The sequence below is a fragment of the Acanthisitta chloris genome, unplaced genomic scaffold (assembly GCF_000695815.1).
Source record: "Acanthisitta chloris isolate BGI_N310 unplaced genomic scaffold, ASM69581v1 scaffold12093, whole genome shotgun sequence".
NCBI lineage: Eukaryota > Metazoa > Chordata > Aves > Passeriformes > Acanthisittidae > Acanthisitta > Acanthisitta chloris.
This window is the reverse complement of record NW_008665527.1, coordinates 30,354-36,991: the sequence shown is the minus strand read 5'-3', so window position 1 is coordinate 36,991 and position 6,638 is coordinate 30,354. Positions and strand designations below refer to the sequence as shown.

The 6,638-nt window shown below is 40.5% G+C and overlaps 1 protein-coding gene across 1 annotated transcript in view; it reads left to right on the top strand.

Moving 5' to 3' along the window:
* The window catches only part of PAX2 (paired box 2), a 52,483-nt gene that overhangs the window by 28,939 nt on the left and 16,906 nt on the right, over positions 1 to 6,638 (top strand). The gene's annotated exons all lie outside the window — the stretch shown is intronic.

Below are 6,638 nucleotides of genomic sequence, written 5' to 3'. Positions count from 1 at the left end.
TTCGGCTGCTGTGGCCTCTCTAGGAGCCTCACGGTGCAAGTTGAGAAATAACATACAACAAAGAGGTTCTAAGTCCTGTTAGCAAGGGAAGGAGATATTGCATCGTGGCCAAAAAGTTGGCCTCTGATGGCACAGAATCAAGAGCACTGGAGTTTGTATCTCAACATTTTTCTTCCAGAAGCCCGAGCTAATAGCCCCTGATGTCAAAGCAGCTCATGGCTGAGGTAGGCAGTCATTGCTTGTTCAGCAAACACTTAGCAAAGGAATATTGTTGAATGCAGCTTTTGGCTACCAAAGTCTTTGGGATCAGGCAGGATTAGTAACAGTTAACTCAAATACAGAGGACATCCAGCGTGAGATCTGCAAAATATCATGGGGAACACAGGGAGATGAACTGCATTATTTAGGGAGTGTCTAGAAAGCGTGATATCCCCAGACTTTCTCCATGGCTTTTACTGCTATCAGGCTTGATTCAGAATCCTTGTAGCCATTCAGTTTCTCAGCCAACCAGGAAAAAAAAGCACTTAGCTGTGGCAAAATTGCTTTGCCTTTCTTTGTATTTGCATATGCAAAACAAAACTCAGCTGGTGTTCATCTACTGTTTAGCAGATCTACATCTCTTACAGGAAATATTTTCCTGTCTTTGGGGGACAAAGCCAGTAGGAGAGCAAGGCAGATCCCCACAGCTGGATGTAAAGGTGAGGCGTCTACAATCAGAGTTTGAGATTCAAGGGGACCTTTAATATAGTTTGTTTTAGTCCTCTTCCCTAAGTGAAGATGGTGCATTCCAAACTGTTATTGTGATAGCAGGCTGGGGACACTACATGAGCTTTGGACATGATTCTCACAAAGGAATAGCAGGAGACAGATTTGGCTTCACAAAGGACTCTAGGCTTAGGCAAAAAATGTCCTTCATGTCCCCCCCACCCTGTGCCAGCCCCACTCTGTTCCCTGCCACACTCCCAGATCAGCTCAAGAACATCCCCATCTGATCCATCTGGATCCAAGAGTGAGAAAAGTTCATTTCAGACCCAGCTTGACATTCCCAGGTGGCAACTTAGCACTAACATCTCAATCTGTATGCGACATTTCAATCAGTGCAGAGTAACAAAAGCAGAACTATTAGCGCTGGGAGCTGTTCACTGGTGGTAATGATGGAGAAACTCAGAAACTGGAAATGAAAAGGGAAAAATAGCCCCTCAACACCCTGTAAGGCATCAGGGGAAGAGGGGCAGAGAATTTTTCCTCTACACTTAGGCCAGGATCCAATGTTTGGATTAATGGTGCCATTACCCAAGAAAGGACTTCAGATAATGCTCATTCTTAAAATGTTTTTGCTGGCAATTAAATGGTTGCAGGTATCGATCTTCATTGATCTGATGGTCTCAATTTGCATAATCTATTAAAGATGAATGATTCATGATATGTTTGCTATGGGGCTGGGCAATGCTTTCAGGAAGGACCAGAGAGGTGGGGAACTCAGTGCTGCCTCCTGATCTACCCTGGCCAGGAAATTAAAGAAGAGGCTAGGAGCACACAGATTTCTTTGGTATCACCCCGATCCTGTTCCCAAGAAGGGATGTTGGAGTAATGGCGAGTACTGAATAGCTGGCTGCCTGTTTTACTGCTATGGTGTCATCTCTGAAATGACTTTTTGCTTTTGTCCCAGGGCAGTCTGTGGATCCAGGTGGTATCTGAAACGAATGTGAAACAAATTCACCCATTCAGGGTACAAATTCCATGTGCAGTCACTTCACCATGTAAGATTTAGCTTCAGTCTACAAGAATGTGTCCCCAGCTCAGTCCTCCCAGACAGAAAGAATTGTCACTAGCTCTTTCCAAACCAGAACTGTATGGCACTGGATTCTTGCCCTTTTCTTCTCCTCTCTCTGGCTCATGACTAGCTTTCCTCAGCAAGCTCTCTTATTTGACACTCTTCTAAGAATACACCACTCCAAAAGCCATCAAAACCTCAACCATGTATAGCTACCTGTAGGGAGATAGTTAAGGACAGGTGTTGCTAAGTTCCTTTGTGTGTCTGGGACTTCCTAGAATCGAAGACCTAGAAATGCTGCAAAACAGGAAGCCAGCTCTTCAACATGCCAGAAGGCCTTCCCCAAAAGTCCTATGTGTCTATTCAAAGACACAGCTTAGGATCATAGAATTTTAGGGGTTGGAATGGACCTTACAGATCATCTAGTCCCCCCCCCCCGCCATGGGCAGGCACACCTCCCCACTAGACCAGGTTGCTCAAGGCTTCATCCAACCTGGCTTTGAACACTGACACAACAGTTAAAGCACAGCCTTGCCTAGTAAGGAATTTTCATGAATGAGTTGACACTTAGGGACTAGCTGGATACTAGGCTAGGAAACATATTCCATCTGTCCTTCATCTGGAACAGACAATGTAGAAATTTTCAACTTCCTTGTGAAGATTCAGAGAGAGAAAGCTCTTAAGAGTTGCCTGAGAACACCACCTCAGAGGCCAGTGGGCCAGCTACACCTTGCCTTGATGTTGCATGGCCCTCAAGCTGGATTGGTGTAGATCCCTGACAGTTTCTTGGACAGTATCTTTGAACACTAATCAGAATTCCTAGAAGCAAAGATCCAATCTTGAACATACCAAGATAAGAAAAGGACATAGAGCTGAACACCATGACAAGAATTCTGTTGTCCAGAGTTGTTCTACTTCAATTATTTCTAGTGAAGGCAAAGAGTACAGGCAGACAAGTATTAATCTGTACAGGGCTAAGTAAACAGAGAAAACCTAAATAGCTTTCTTTCGTTCACTACTTACCACAGATCTTTGAGTTTGGAAGGTACTCAGTAGCTAACACCCAAGAGGTGAGCAGAGGAGAACCTCAAGATTTTGGCAGTAGCGACAGGAGTACTTTAAAAGCACAAGGGTGTTCACAGAAGAGTTCTATCAAGAAGGGAACAAAGGTTAAGATACTTCTTTAAGCAGCACCACAAGTCACATCTTCTGGAATAGTCAAGCATGAAAGAAGTGAGGTGTCTTCAAACCAGATTCTGAGTTCTGGGAACTTAGATTAATAATTTGAGAAGAAAGCCCTTTCCAGCTCAATTATCTACCCCATAAGCTACTCAACAGAGAGGCAGCACTATGGCAAACAAAGCACAAAGGACTTTCCATGTATGGCTTGAAACTTGCTTATTAACAGACTACTAAAGGGGAGGATGTACCTACTAGATGGATCATAAAATGACAGCAAAGGTTAATAAAAATTTCCCTTAGTTGAATCCCAGAAGTTTTAAGCAAACAGACCTTGTTTGTGAGCCCACTGCAATATGTAAGATCTACAAAGAAAATGTAAAAGACAAGATGAAAAAATTAATTGCTTCAGGAACTTCAGCTATTGACTCAAATGGGAGTATGTGTTCCCTTCCCTACCTGTGAGGTAGCACCTATTAACAGAATAGAGTACTTCTAAAGTCATCACCACCCACCAGAACAGCTATCATGTCCTAGCTAGAAAATATTTCCTTCTCTTTGAGAAATAAATTTTTCCCTAAAGCAGCAAATATCATCCAGGGTAAGAAATCCTGACGACAACTCATGATGTGTCAAACAAAGGCATCAAGAAAGCACAAACCTCATTTCATTTTCCTCCAGATCTCCCCTGTCTGCCATGGGATCAGACTTTTCTCAGTTTAATTTTTTAAATTAATATATGAATGTGTGCAACAAAAAATTGGAATTACTGACATAAAGGCTACTTGCTACATCTGAAAGACATTAAAAAACAGTGCTTAAATAGCATCTGATTTCTAGAAAAGTTTTCAAGAAAGCTGTGATGTTAAGCATGGAGAAATTACTGGTTAGACACCTGGATCCAAAGTTTTTCTGTAATGATAAATAATCTTTTGAGAGCTTTAGCCTCCTGCAAGGTGAAAAGATATTATTTCCTTCATTTCAGATTAGTGAGTGAGCTGAAGAGAATTTTATTCAGTTCAATAACCTGGTTGCTCAAAACTAAGAAACAAACTAGGATTTGAAAAAGCAGGGACATTTGTTTTCCTCAAATCAAGCGAATTAAGGTTGTGTGAATTAAGGTTGGTGTGAAAGGGTGAGATCTATTACTTTAAAATAGGGTTCTGAAATCAGTTCAAATCCCTCCTTATATCTATCCTTTCCTTCATTTAATAAGTCATTTTTAATGTGAAACCTGCTTAGAAAAGCTTCCTTTTCCTGTTCTAGTATATTTAGGAAGTCAGGGAACTTGTGGTCATTTTACTTAATTAGCATGAATAATTACAAATACTGTTTTTAATTTAATTCCAATTTCCATCCAAATGTAACTTGACGCAGATCACAAGTAAAAAGTTAATAATCTAATAAAATAATAGTATGAACTCATCATTCACTATTTTCCTATATAATAATATGCAAAGACAAATTATATTAAACAACCTAATTGCTTAAATAAATGTGCATATGATGCAGTTCATCTACTTAGCAAAAATTGAAATAACCGCGTTTAGAGCAAATTTTGTATTTGTCAAGATATTTGTTACCACCCATAAAATTTAGCCATTTAGAAAACAGCCTCACAGTGGAAATGTAAAACAAGTTGATCCCACTTGCTGTTTTAAAGCATGATTAAAACTGACCATTACATTCAGTTGTATTTATATCCTTATGCTGAGAGGGGGAGCATTTCCTTCCCCTTTCCCTTCTTTGTACTGGTGAAAATTTCCTATCTTACTCCAGCCTACTTTAGCCTCTGACACCGGTGAGCAATGGCCCTGGTCAGGGATTGACCGAGCTGACATAAGAAAACTTCTTTAACAAACTTCTAGGGCCCCAAATTGGCTTTGGTGATGGAAGATCCTACAGATGCAGACCTGTGCTCTGTGACCCAGCATCATGGCTGCAGTCACCAGCAGTCAAACAGCCTGTTGGGAACATCTCTGGATGCCCCAATGCCTTGAAAATGGAATATGATAATCATTTATATGGTTGCTACAAGGCTATTATTATCCTGCCTCATCAAAATGAAGGAGGTATTTTCTGTGAGCAAGCTTGTCATGTTTAAGATGACAAATTGGCAAAAGCAGAAGTCCACAGGACCTCCAAATTTTATCAACTGTTTTCCCTCCCTAAGAAGAGATAATATCTTCTTATCTAGTCAAGGAATTTGGAAAGGCAAAAGGTGTTACTACTCTTCTCCCGGACCAAATGGCTGAGGGTGATAGATGGTCAGATGAATGATCCCTAGAACAGACAGGAATAGTGGGGGGGGAAAGGAATCACATAAACTATTTCCATGCATTCAGTGGAAGTTTCACTGACAATAACTTTACAATGCTGAAGAAGGCATGTTGTGGGCTTGAAATTAATACTGAACTGAGGAACCCAGAAATGGATGGGCCCAAAAGAAATAACGTTTTGCCTTCCTTAAATTAACACGTAAGTGAAATTAGCATTTAAGTGAACAATAGCAATGAATGGCAATAATGTCATATAATGACAACAGCAGTGAATTAGCATTCCCGGTCCGATCTTCTTCAGCAAGGGAACGGCATTGCAGGCTGTCACACTTTATGGGTCTGGATGAAGGGCAACTTTTTAAAAGAGAAAATAACTATATCTTCTTCCCAATAATTCAGGTTTGCCTTTTCTTCTGAGGCTAAACAAAGGATTCAATAAACATAGCTTTGTTAAAAATTTTTATGATGTAGATATTTGCCCACTGACAGCAAAGACTGTGCTTTATATCTGAGTGAAGCAGCATCTGTCAGCAGATGTTAATAACTTCTGATGTCCATCAGCTGTACTGGATTTAATCAGGACACTACTTGTACAATTGACATTGCCCACTGCAGTCTTTCAGAGAAATTGAGAGCTTACGGCAGTCTTTGGTCCATCTTTGTAGGTTTAGGATTGCTGCAGGCTGCCCAGGAAGACCTATCCTATCTTATGATCAGTAAAATACCATTATGATGAAACCTTGGAGTTACCTATAATGAGGGCTGTGTGAAAAACTAACATGTTCTAATTGCATTTCCCAGCATACATTTCAAAAGCATCTTTTTTAAGAGGTGATATTCAAGTCCCAGACCATGAAGGAATAAGCATATACTGCACATTAAGGCAGGGAGAAACAGCCAAATCTGATGGGCTGGTTCTCCAGAAAGGGGACAACAATATAAACTCCACTGAACTTCTGTTTGCCAAGCGCACAAGTTGCACATCTTCCCTCCTCCCACCACCCACCAAGACTTTAAAGCATATCTTCCTTCATCAGCTCCATCTGCAAACGAGTTCTCAAGTGATTAACAGTACTCAAGTAGCTTCAAAGAATAAGTCCAGATCACAGGTCTACTGGAAGCTCCACATTTTATTCTGTATAAAGACTATAAAACTTTTCTCTTCAAAGTAACATTCAAAATAAGCAGGTCAATTTACTTAGCAGTTAATCAGATCAGATACAAAATCTAGATTCAGTTTTATAAAAAGTAGGGCAAATAGATTTCAAAATTTGACATGTGGTGTGATGTCACAACAGTTTTGACTCTCAAAGGGAAGCAATCCAAAGTGGTTTCTTTAAGCATGTACTGCAATGATGTTAATGGGCTAAGAACATGGACGGATGTGTGCAGAAACGGAAAACAGA